Here is a 12,500-nt window from a genome sequence, read left to right on the forward strand (position 1 = left end):
ACCATCGTTACCTTCAGCAAGACTAAAAATCAGGACTGCTTTGATGAAAACAATATTGAAATCTGCAACCTGATTGAAACGAAAATGAACGCTCAACTGGTTCATGAGCAAAACCGAAAATCCAGACTCTAAAAAAGAAGAAAAGCATTTCCAGAAGCTAAAAAGGATTGCGAAACAAATCTAAGAAAACTGCAGAGCATTTGGTGTCAAGAAAAAAACAGTCGAACTTCAAAGCTACGCAGATGCTCGCAATCTCATCAACTTCTATGCCGGAACGAAACAACTATGTGGTCCTGTGCGAACATCTAGAGGAAGATTCTTTCTACATGCTGACAATATAAGCATGCTGAACGATCTACCTATGCTGGAAAGAACATGTTTTCACTCTGTTAAATAGAAACTAGAACACAACCGAGAACTTCCTGGGAAACGTCTTAAATTCTCCCCCTCAGTTGTGGATAAAGAGGAGGCCTAATCTTCATGAATTCAAGCAAGCTATGAAGCAATTGAGACCAAGAAAGTCTCCAGACCCAGATAACATCCATTTCGAGCTGATCAAATCTGCATCTTTATCCTGAATAACTGAAATTTGCAAGTCGTAACCAACTTAAAAAATGGTGGTCGAAAAGCTTGTGGGAACTGCAGAGGAACATCATTACTTTCATTGGAAATGTATTTGCCAGGTTTCTTCTAAATCGGCTCAAGAAAGAAAACATCCTACCAGAATCTCAATGTAGATTCCGTGCATCTCATGGTACAATTGATATGATTTTCTGTGCAAACTAACTCCAAAAGAAAGGCAAGGAATGACAAAAATCCATTTTTCTTCTTTACTATTTTTTCGTAAAGTCCTTTAATAGTGTCCAAAATGTTATGTAGGAAGTTCTTCATTGTTTTTTGATGTCCTGATCACGTTATCCCTCTCGTTTAAGCAATATATGACTTTAAAACATATTGTCAGAATAATTTTTAATCATGTAGGGACTAAAACAAGGACGCGTCTTGGCATCTACGCTAGTCTTCTTGTATCTTGCGGCTGTACTTCACGATATCGATATGCTGGAGGACTTTCCAATCTTAGAAGCCTTCGATCTAAACATCTAACACACCCCCAACGTCTCTGTGGATTTCATTATGCTGATGACAATGCCGCCCTCTGTCATTTAAAACAACTCAAAATGTAAGTGAACAATTTTGCTATTGTCTACCATCAATTTGGTATAACAGTAAACATCAAGAAAGCCAAGTTGTTGAACAACCATTACCAGAGAGGGTAACATCAAAATCTTATTAGATTTTCATGTTTACTATCAGGGAGTGAATTATATTATCAATAATAATAATGGGTAAAATTGATTAATCAATTAAAAATAAATAAATTTACCAAGTAGTCCGGTATTTTAAAAGAACCAATAACCTTATAGAAAAATTCTATATTTATAAGCATAATTATAACTAGGGTTCAGCAAAATTTCTTCACCCCATGCCGAAATTTAGAAATAGCAGCTAAATTCTATTCCATTACCATCAGATATCTCCCAAGCAGTAATTCTCTCAACTCAGGCAGGTAAAAAGAAAACAATAACGAATCTACCCAGTTTTGAAGAACTATATACGCGTTTCTGAGTTAAAGACATGTAAATCTTTTAACATACCGAATTACATAGCAAAATTATTAATTATAAATTGATTAATTAATTTTACCCTTTATTATTATTATTATTGTTATTATTATATTATTATTATTATTATTATTATTATTATTATTATTATTATTATTATTATTATTATTATCTATCTATCTATCTATCTATCTATCTATCTATCTATCTATCTATATATCTATATATAGATATAATATTAAATTAGAGATAAAACCACTATTAGGCAAATCATACAATGAAAAACTTAAGCCAATACATAAGATTATTTAATTTATATTATTTAAATATATAACAAAATTATTAAAAAAATATAATTAATTATATATTAATTATATTTTTTTAATAATTTTAAATAATTTTGTTATATATTTAAATAATATAAATTAAATAATCTTATGTATTGGCTTAAGTTTGTCATTGTATGATTTGCCTAATAGTGGTTTTATCTCTAATTTAATATAATATAATTTTTTACTATAAAATTGGATTCAATCTTAAACCGTTTTTTACCCTGTAAGTTTGGATTTATTCCCTAATATTTATTATTATATATATATATATATAATCCAGGGGGTGTAAGGTATTTGAGGGCACATTTTCTGGGGACATAGCTGCATAGTCAGTATTAAGCTTAAAATTGTGACAAAGAACTTTTAACGAAATAAAGCACATGAAAATATTAGAAACATGACACTGAAACGGTGAGAACATGCACACACACACACACACATTCATAATATATTTATGTGTGTAGGATGGTATATACTTATATATGCACATAAATATATATATTTAGATATATATATATATATATTATATATATATATATATATATATATATATATATATATATATATATATATATGTATATATAATATATATGTATATATAGTTAGAGAGAGAGAGAGAGATGATAGATATGTAGTCATGTATGAGTTTGTGCATGTATCCTTGTATGTATGCGCATATATGTATGTGCGTACATATGAATGTATGTACATATGTGTTTCGCGCGCGCGGGCATGCGTGTTTATTGCAACATATTTTCTTACCGTCAACATTTTTTGAACATAAACCTCCCAAGTGAGCGATTCCCGAGTGGAAAATTTATCCTACATCTAAAAGCTACATTTATTTTCTTATGTATATTTGCACAAGTCTGTTTGCGTCAAAATATTCTGTATGCGTAAATTCTGAGTTTTACTAAGACATTGCCAATTGCAGACGTGTGTATGTGTATGTGTGTGTGTATGTGTATGTGTATTAGCATATGTGTCTTATATGTGTATCATTTATCATGATATTGAAAGTCTTAAAAATAATCTATTAGAGGAGAGCAAAAAGATACACTTCCGAGATATCTCGTCATCGTTTCTTCTACTCTTCTTCTCGAAAGAGATATGTGTGTGTGTGTGTGTGTGTGTGTGTGTGTATGTGTGTGTGTGTGTGTGTGTGTGTGTGTGTGTATGTGTGTGTGTGTGTAAATATATATCCGGGTTTGTATGATTGTGTTCAGAAGAATATTTTAATCAATAAAATTCCAACTTAGTCTGAATTTTACGTTCTATTATTTTCAGTTTTCACAATTTTACAATATTGGAATAAACTGGTACTTTCATGTGTTACGCAATCATTAGGTTCGTCTAGTGACAGTCGTGTTACAGAATTGAATGTTAGGGAGACGCAAGCAGCATAGGGGAGCGTTTAAGGGAACTCTGGCGGGAGATCAGAGAGGAGTAAGGCTCGTCTGTGCTCTACCAACATACTCAAGCAGAACATTAGAGGCTCGGTTAATAACATACAGATGAAGGTATCATTATCTCATAGAACTGACACGACACACCAATAGAGAGACCGAGCCAGCCTCAACAGAAAACACGAATGGAATAATAACATCCAGCACAACACCACGCAGCATCACCACTAAAGACAGAAGTGAGTGAAAAAAAACCCGGTACAAACTGTAATTCAAGGGCAATAGACAAATATGCACATACCTATGATAAATATAAGAAATAGAAATAAATAGGTAACAAAAACTGTACAAAGTGCACAGACACAAACAACATAGTGAGTGAACTCATATACGTACACAAACACACATACAGTAACTTCACATACAGCCACAACAACGTATAAATAGATAAATACCTATGTGATACATAAAAAACAGTGAATTTTAGATTTCAAAGTTATAATACTGTGGTGTAATTAAAAAAGTTTGAGACGATAGAACGTTAAAAGAACGTATTAAAATACCACGAAAATAATACAAAAAATTTAAATCTCCATATACGGGCCGTTTCCGAGACGTTCAAAGTAATATGATATAGTTAATATTTTTAAAACTGACACTTGCCTCATCAGGACGTTTTCACACAATGCAGAAAAAAAAACAAATACAGAAATACAATTATACACTTACATACCAGCCATTCATATATATACATACATATAAATGTATATATATATATTATATAATATATATATATATATATATATATATATATATATATATATATACATGTATGTATATACATATATATACGTATACATATATATATATATATATACATGTATATATATATATACACATACATATATATATACATATATATACATATATGTATATATATAGACATATATATACACACATATATATATACATTATGCATATATATGTACATATATACATATATATATATATGTATATATATATATATACATACATATATATATATATATATATATATATATATATATATATATGCACACATATATACATATATATAACTAAATAAATGGAGTTAAACGCAGGTGTTACTCAAATTCTTTTACTTCCGACACAAATTTCGAACATAAAGAAATAAAATGGTGTAAAACAATGTAATCTTCTCTTCAGGGAAATGAAGAAATGAAACTCGTCAATAAAACACTTTAACGGAATATGATGGATATGTATAGGGATTAAGTGAACGCTATTAACTTTGTTTTAAAAAAAAACGTTTGAGGATATAGTGTCAAATATAACCTATAGAAAGAGGAGAGTAAACTAAAGTCTTGGAAAAAGATATATCTAGTGAATGTGAAATGTAAGAAGAAAATTAATGTGTAAATTATATATAATGATAAATATCACTTATATGAACTAATGGTGTGTTTCTGCCAGTGTTTACATCGGTATGCACGCTCTATAACGAGGTTCACAGGGGAATTTAAAAAAAAAGAATTAAAAAGATAGTTCAGAATTACGGAGAAGACAGAATTCCTTACCTTTATCATAAGGTATCGAAATTTAGAGAATCAACCAATCCAAATGAAATTGTTTATTGCTGTCTTTTAGATACCAAATTAATTTACTAAACCCTGTACTGTTACGTTTATTCCTATACCTAAAGAGTAATTCGTACCGAAAGCACAAAATTTGTTTACAAAAGCAACTACCAACTAATATAGTGCTTAAATTTGATAGCAGGCTCGTTCGCTGGTGTGATCGGTAATACAGTTAGTCGCGTTCACAAAGGGATGTAGATTCGAGTCCCACGCTTACGGGAAAGCCTACATTTTTTTTACTGTTGAAAGGCTTATATTTCCCATTATTAGACTATTTTCCTTAATCATTTGTACGGTGATCGCTTTAAGCTAATAAAAATACCATTATATATGTGTGTGTGCGTGTGCGTGTGCGTGTGTGCGTGTGTATATACGGGGTGCGGTGAATAAACTGTTGGCTAAATTACGCAAAAATGAAAATAACACTGACATCTTATTTTAACAGATGTATTTACCAAAATTACATAAAGAATATTTCTTGAAATACTAAAGAATAAATTTACATCCTTGTTATCTCCCAGGGACAAGGGCGTAGAAGGTATCCATCAAGCAATCATATCTAAACTTGCGTGTTTGTGCGAGCGTATATGTGTGTATGCGCGTGCGTGCATGTTCGTGTGTGACTGCATGCGTGTTTGTGTATGAGTGCGTATGTGAGTGCGTGTGTGAGTGCGTGTGTGAGTATGTGTGTGTGCATGTGCGTGTGTGTGTATGTGTGTGAATTTATGTATATACCCGACTGGTAGCTAATGCAGGGCGTTCTTCAGTTATTGCTATTATATTTCCATTCTCTCTAATACTTCTATTCATTGTCACTGAATCTTTTGACTTGCCTCGAACAGTGCAAATTCTTAAATGCATAACTGTATCTATGTTCTATGAGTAAATAGTTATAGGTTGTCAACATGGAAATGGAGCTCTACAGCACACACTACGCATGTGCATACTTGAACAAATATATTTATGCATAAAAAAGGTTTGCATATATCTGTGGACATTTTAATATTTGCCTTGTTAAAACAACTCGCATACACATTCGTAAATAACCTTATTACTGCATATAATTATCTAGATAATTATATATCAATATATCTTTCTTATTTGGCATGAATTATAAATGAAACACACAACACATGAATTATAGCAGGAAAGAAAATATCACAGAATAATGAAATCATATGTAAATGCAAAATGGTTCGATCAGAATGGCAAACACCATGGCTGTTTATCAAACATCTGCTTTATATATCCCACGATGATTCACTTATTAACCAACTTAGTGAAACCATTTCACCCCAACGGAGTTGATAATCAGTTGTAGCGTATTCTGCTGAGGCTATAGAAGCAATTTCTAACCATCATTCTTCCCTTCCTATATTTCATATTGTAATTGTTTTTCATCAGTCTATCTTATTTAGCATCCGTGTTTTTGATTACACATTCATAACTTGTTAGGCACAAAGATGTATATTTCAGATGGGTTCATTTATGTTCAATGATGCTCATAAACCGCCACTAAACACAAATTCATAGCATCATATATATATTCAAAATATTTTAAACTACTGACTTGTATTTATACATATGACCGAGAGTGTGCTAAATTGGTTTTCTATTTCGTACCTTGTTATTGTTACGCATTCACTCCGACTAATGAAACCATTGATGACAGGCGTTGCAGTTACACCTAGACGAATCGTGTCTGAAACTACAGTATCCTATAAATGAAGCTACTAGTGATGTGCAGGAATATGTAACATTGGAATGGGTTTATTTGGACTTTTCCAAATCTATACCCGGACTTGTAATCTTAGAGACTGCGATGAAATATCTTTTTCTTAGTATTTTATGTTTCACCTGTTCGCATTGATACACTAGTTTAAACCAGTTTTACTTATAATAATTAAGGGAGAGGTCAATTAAATCCACAATATTATTTTATATCTTGTAAAGACGGTCAGCTGGCAGTATCGGTAGGTCGCCGGACAAAATGCTTCGCGACAGTTCGTACGTCATTACGTTCTGACTTCAAATGAAATAAGTACCAGTGGACGAAAGATTTATCTGTAGACGAAAGATTTATCCTATTCCTAGAATTTATTTTGTCCTACTTTGAAGATTAAAAATGAAAGAACATATATATATATTGTTATCTTTCAACTAAGTGTATTGTATTAGGTGCGTAAATAAATGCTGTAAAGTACCTAATTCGTTGCCTTGTTGTTCCTGCCACTTCATTTATGGAATACCTTTCTGTTTGAAGACGGGCCCTGATTCAAACCGCACAGCTTGCCCTTTCTCTCGCCAAACGAAATTTTACTTATTTTATCAGTTTTGCCGAACTCCAGTTTTGTTTCTTTGTTTATTTTATTAGTCATGTTGTTGCTGTTTATTGTCATTTTTCTTTAACGCCGCATCAGAAGATTTATTGAAAAATATCCAGTTGTAGAAATAAGTAGGATCAATTGTCTTTCCTTATCTTTAATGTTATGCAATGTGATCTGAGACGGATTTGTTTGTCATATCTACCACGTCGAACAACCATGCAAATTCTCCTTCTGTGGTGTTTCTTGTTTGCGATGGAAAAATATTCTTTTCCAGCATCCAAGTACTGTTGCAGATTCTATTGACCATAATCCCACTACCCCGCCTTAGATATCGACTCCATTGAGAGTGTTAAATTAAAACAAATATTTTATCTTTGAATTCAATATATGTTGTGAAAATCATCATAAAATAGCAGTTTTAAATATTTTTGAATGAATATGATGGAAAGTTTGTGAGTTAGCGAAATGTCAACATTTGCCTCAACAAACTCTTTCTAAGCAGTCACTAGATCAGCAAGAAATAGTAACCGAACGGTTTTTAAGTCACAAACTGTCATCTCAACGAATGGAAGAATAGAAATAATAATGTAGACCTATATATATATATATAAATATGGAATGGTTTCTGTTGAAACTCTACCGTGTATTCTATCATGGCAGATTGGAAGTTAATCAACAGCTGATATCTTTGAATGAATGAATGCACCTGCTAGTTGTTTGAGAGTGAGAAATATCAATTGTAGTTATAGGTATTCCTTAAATGGCTGGAACCAATTGGCCGATGGAAATATAGACTAACATTAGTAAGAACTATATTATTACAGCTGTAACGCATGTCTGTCTTCAGCTCAGATGGAACTAACTTTGCTCCGCCATGCATTCCATAACCCAATACTAAATACTACGAAACAGACTCTTATATTGTGACTTACCCTGATAGAAATAACAGCCAAGTCTCTTCCAATCATACTCTTCTGCTTTGAATAGTGAAGAACATATTGAATCATTCTATATTTTATTCACTAAGCATGAAAAAAGTAGAGACTGGTCACAGCGAGAGTACCTTTGGTTATAAGAGAGCTTAAGAAGGGTTGATCTTTTCAACTAGTTTAGTCGAGAAAATCAGGATGTGCCTGTGACCTTCCTAGTCTCTCTGCCACCGATGTAGTTGCTGTCACTTATGCTACTGTGGGATGACGTCAGCAGCTGGGGAGCTGACCGGAAGGCAGGCAAGCAGGGCAGGAATCGGCCTTTTCGATCGGGTTCGCCGAGCTAGTAAGACGCGTGAGCACGTTGTTAAGGTAGGGGAAAAGCAGCTGCTATTTCTAGTGTTCTGGTCGGGCTGCGTTGAAGGCTCCATTAACGCTGAAAGGTCTCCGTCTGAACGAAGAGAAAGTAGGTGCCTTTATTTCGAATCTCTTGCATACACCACAGCTACCAAGAAAAAGGACTAGGTGCAGTGGTAGTTTGTAAAGATATTAAAGTGTGTGTGTGTGTTTTGGAGTTAGGGATAAAGTATAGGTGATTACAGGAGACAAGGTAAGCGAGTGAGTGCTGGACTACATAACAACAAAGCGAACTATTTGATTCAGTTATAACACAGGCGTGCTCATATATGACATGTTATATTTTACTTTGTCCATAACTAACTTCAATTTCATTATCACTTTCATAGTCGTAAATTAAGGACAAGATAAAAAAAAAGAAACAGATAAAAAAGAAGCAGATAAAAATCTTTAAAATCGTCATTGGAAAATCCAGCTTTTCCTTAATGAAGCTGTAACAAACAAGATTTGGAAACCGTGGCACTTCCACTGAAACTCCAGCAATCGAGAGCCATTACTCCTGGTCTATCATTGTTACTTAGAGCAACCAACAGACAGAAGCGTTTGATTGTATTTATGCAACTATATGCTACGTCAGAATCATGAAAATGAAACTTGTTCTCAGGTGGGTTTGAATTGAAATACTGCAGTGCCGAAACTAAAAGCAAAATGGAATTTAGTAGAGGTATTCCATAGCTCTTGTGGAATTAGTTATCAAATCATAGTTCACTGCCGGCATTGCAGTGTCCTTTGCACGATCGCAATTACTCTCACTCTAAAAGCTAATATAAACTAAGATCTTCCTAATCAATGTATCTATACATAGATTGCATTATATTTATTTGATATTATTTTCCTCTGATCTTTATCACAGTCGCATTAAGTCTAAGTCCCTTGGATCATTTTCAAAATCAAATCATTTGTAAAATCAGAAGAAAATTGTTTATATTCGCCAGACAATAACAATTCTAGCAGAAAATGTACTTATTTGTTTGAAGAGCTGATCACACACTATAGTTTCTTATTTAATGTATTATGACTTAAAGCTTTCTAAACTTATCAAATAGACACATGTGGCTTCGCTAGCTACTCAGGAAGAAAATCAAAATAATGATATAAATTCTCGTTTTTAACTGATATATCCTCATATAGATAAAGGCAAGCGCACACGCACGCAATCACAGTCACATATTAAAATGCTCACACATATAAAATTGTAATTGTGGGCATTTGAAATGGTTTATATTGTGAATTCCCGAAGGATATTCGAAGCATTACAATAATATTGTAAATTTGATTTTAGTGCTAAAATACAGAATAACGGCTTATTATATAAGTGCCAAAGTAGAAAGCCATGAATGGATGTATGCATCGATATTACATGCTGTGTGTGTATATGTGTGAGTGCATATATGTATACACGCACATACGCATATATATTAGTGTATAGACATGCATATATGTGTGTGTGTGTTTGTAGACATATATATATTTACAAACACACTTTATATATATATATATTTATATACATATATATATATATATACATATATATATATATATATATATATATCTTTATATATAAAAGTGAGGTTGTGTGCTATCTGTCTCCTACAATTTAGATTCCTAACTACTCCCACATTTTCCAGTGCAGTTTAACCAAAACCGGGTATGTATCTTATAGTCGTGATTCATATCGAGCCCTTCTGGGTATTAGCGCACGTCTACGATGAGTCTACGATTAAAAAAAAAAATTACCATGAATTTTTCCCATTATTAATGCATTTTTGGCATATATAAGGGAAGTGACTCTCTAAAAATGCTTATATAGTTATTTCCCTTACAAACCCGAGCAACGCCAGGCGATACTGCTAGTATATACACACCAACACACACACACACACACACACACACACACACACACACACACACATATATATATACGGACACCAGATGATTTCTTGGAATGTTTGTCGCATTCTACGGCTTCATGAACAACACATCGAAGTTAAGTTGTGTGTTATAATTAATACTCGTTACTAGGACTGCTCCTGTCGGTAATGGATAATTTATACACAGTCCGCCAGATTCTCGCGACATCATCGACTGTTTAGCCAATGTATTTTTTGAAAATTCCAACCACATATATATAACACATACACACATATTTATATTCATATACTACATCCCTACCTACCTGCAGGCATATTTATATTCATGTATATAACGTCTTTCTTTTCAAAGTATTTAAATTCTTCTTACAAGAGAAAAACTAGCTTCGAACAAATATTCAACCTCTATTTTGACAGCATTAATGTTAGGCGTTAAAAGCTAAACACAAGAAAAGCGTTGTATATCCAGTTCTAGATTGTATTTGTAAAGTGTGTGTTAGGTGCTCGGTCTTCGTTCCTGAAAATCTTCGGTTTACAAAATTGTCGCTCTTTATTATTGCACCTTAGTGCACTGACAATTAATGCTATGGGTATCAATTCACAATCAGCAGCAGGCCGAAAGTTTTATTCTTTTTCACTGCTTCTGGATAAATAACCACATCTGCAGTGCTCCTAGCCTCCACCTTAACACAAGATAATTTCCGCTTCAAGCACTTATACTGAGCACCTTCATTTTGTGCTATGCAGACGTTTTGATAGCAATGTTCCTTTTGTTCTTTAATATATCCAGTAACAGAGGTATTGCTTATATTCATCCCAAAGCAGTGCTTCGTACGGCTCTCAGAGTATATTATTAGCATTACATTACAATGGAAGACCCTGGTTTTGGCAGAGCTGCTGATCACGTGTACAAAGTCTTCCGACGAAGTGTGGCATAACCGATCGTTTCAGTTGTAACTTCAGAAGATAAGAGTCACCTTAGTTCATTTAATATTTTGTTGCGAATTCCTGCTCTTAAATTGTAAAAGGACAACTTCGACTTGGAATGTGAAATAACGATCACGTGTAATCTACCCCCGCCTCTGCCACACACACATATTATCTTTGAATTTTACTTGTTTTAATGACTGGACTGCAGCTGTACTGGGACAATGCTTAGAAGGGTTTAGTCGAACAATTCGCCACCTGTTCTTATATATTAACGCTAGTAATTGTTCTATTGTTCTTGTTTTCTAACTGCTAAGTTTCAGAGATGTAAACAAGCCAAAATCGTTTTCAAGCGAAGCGGTACACAAACACAAACATAAGCAAAGAGACGCACACATGCATATGTACATGCACACACGCACACTCACTCAAACGCTTATGTTTACGACAGACTTTCACACATTTTCTCTTTGTCAAATTCACTCACAGGGCGTTAATTAGCTGGGATTATGGTAGGGGTCACTTGTTCAAGGTGGTGCACAGTGGGACCGAACCCGAAACAACATAGTCGCAAAGTAAGCTGTTTATCCGTACAGCGAAACCTGCGCTTATAAATGATTGTGTATGCATAGGCATATGTGTGCATAAATGTATGTATCTGAATTTTATATGTGTATGTATGTATCTATGTATATGTACGTTGTAAAATTTTAAATGTATGTATGGGTGAAGAGAGAAGATACAAGAGTCATTTCTTTTGTTGTCTGAGAAGAAATGAGCGAAAGATAAGGTAAAAGCGATTTTAAGAAGTAGCAGAGAGGAGACGAAGAAATATGGTAGGAAAGAAAAGAAGAAAGAGATGGTCTAATGCAAAGCCACATCTAGAATTATTTGTTAAGCAGTTTATTTCACCTCGGGGTTAAAAGAGATACGTTTTCCCAGACATAATAAGTCGTCAGAGAAGTATGTCCCCCGGTTATATGACCTCCAAGTGGAAGGTGTGTCGTTGTTTGTGAATCTGAGAGCAGATTT

Source organism: Octopus sinensis, linkage group LG7 (assembly GCF_006345805.1).
Source record: "Octopus sinensis linkage group LG7, ASM634580v1, whole genome shotgun sequence".
Taxonomy (NCBI): domain Eukaryota; kingdom Metazoa; phylum Mollusca; class Cephalopoda; order Octopoda; family Octopodidae; genus Octopus; species Octopus sinensis.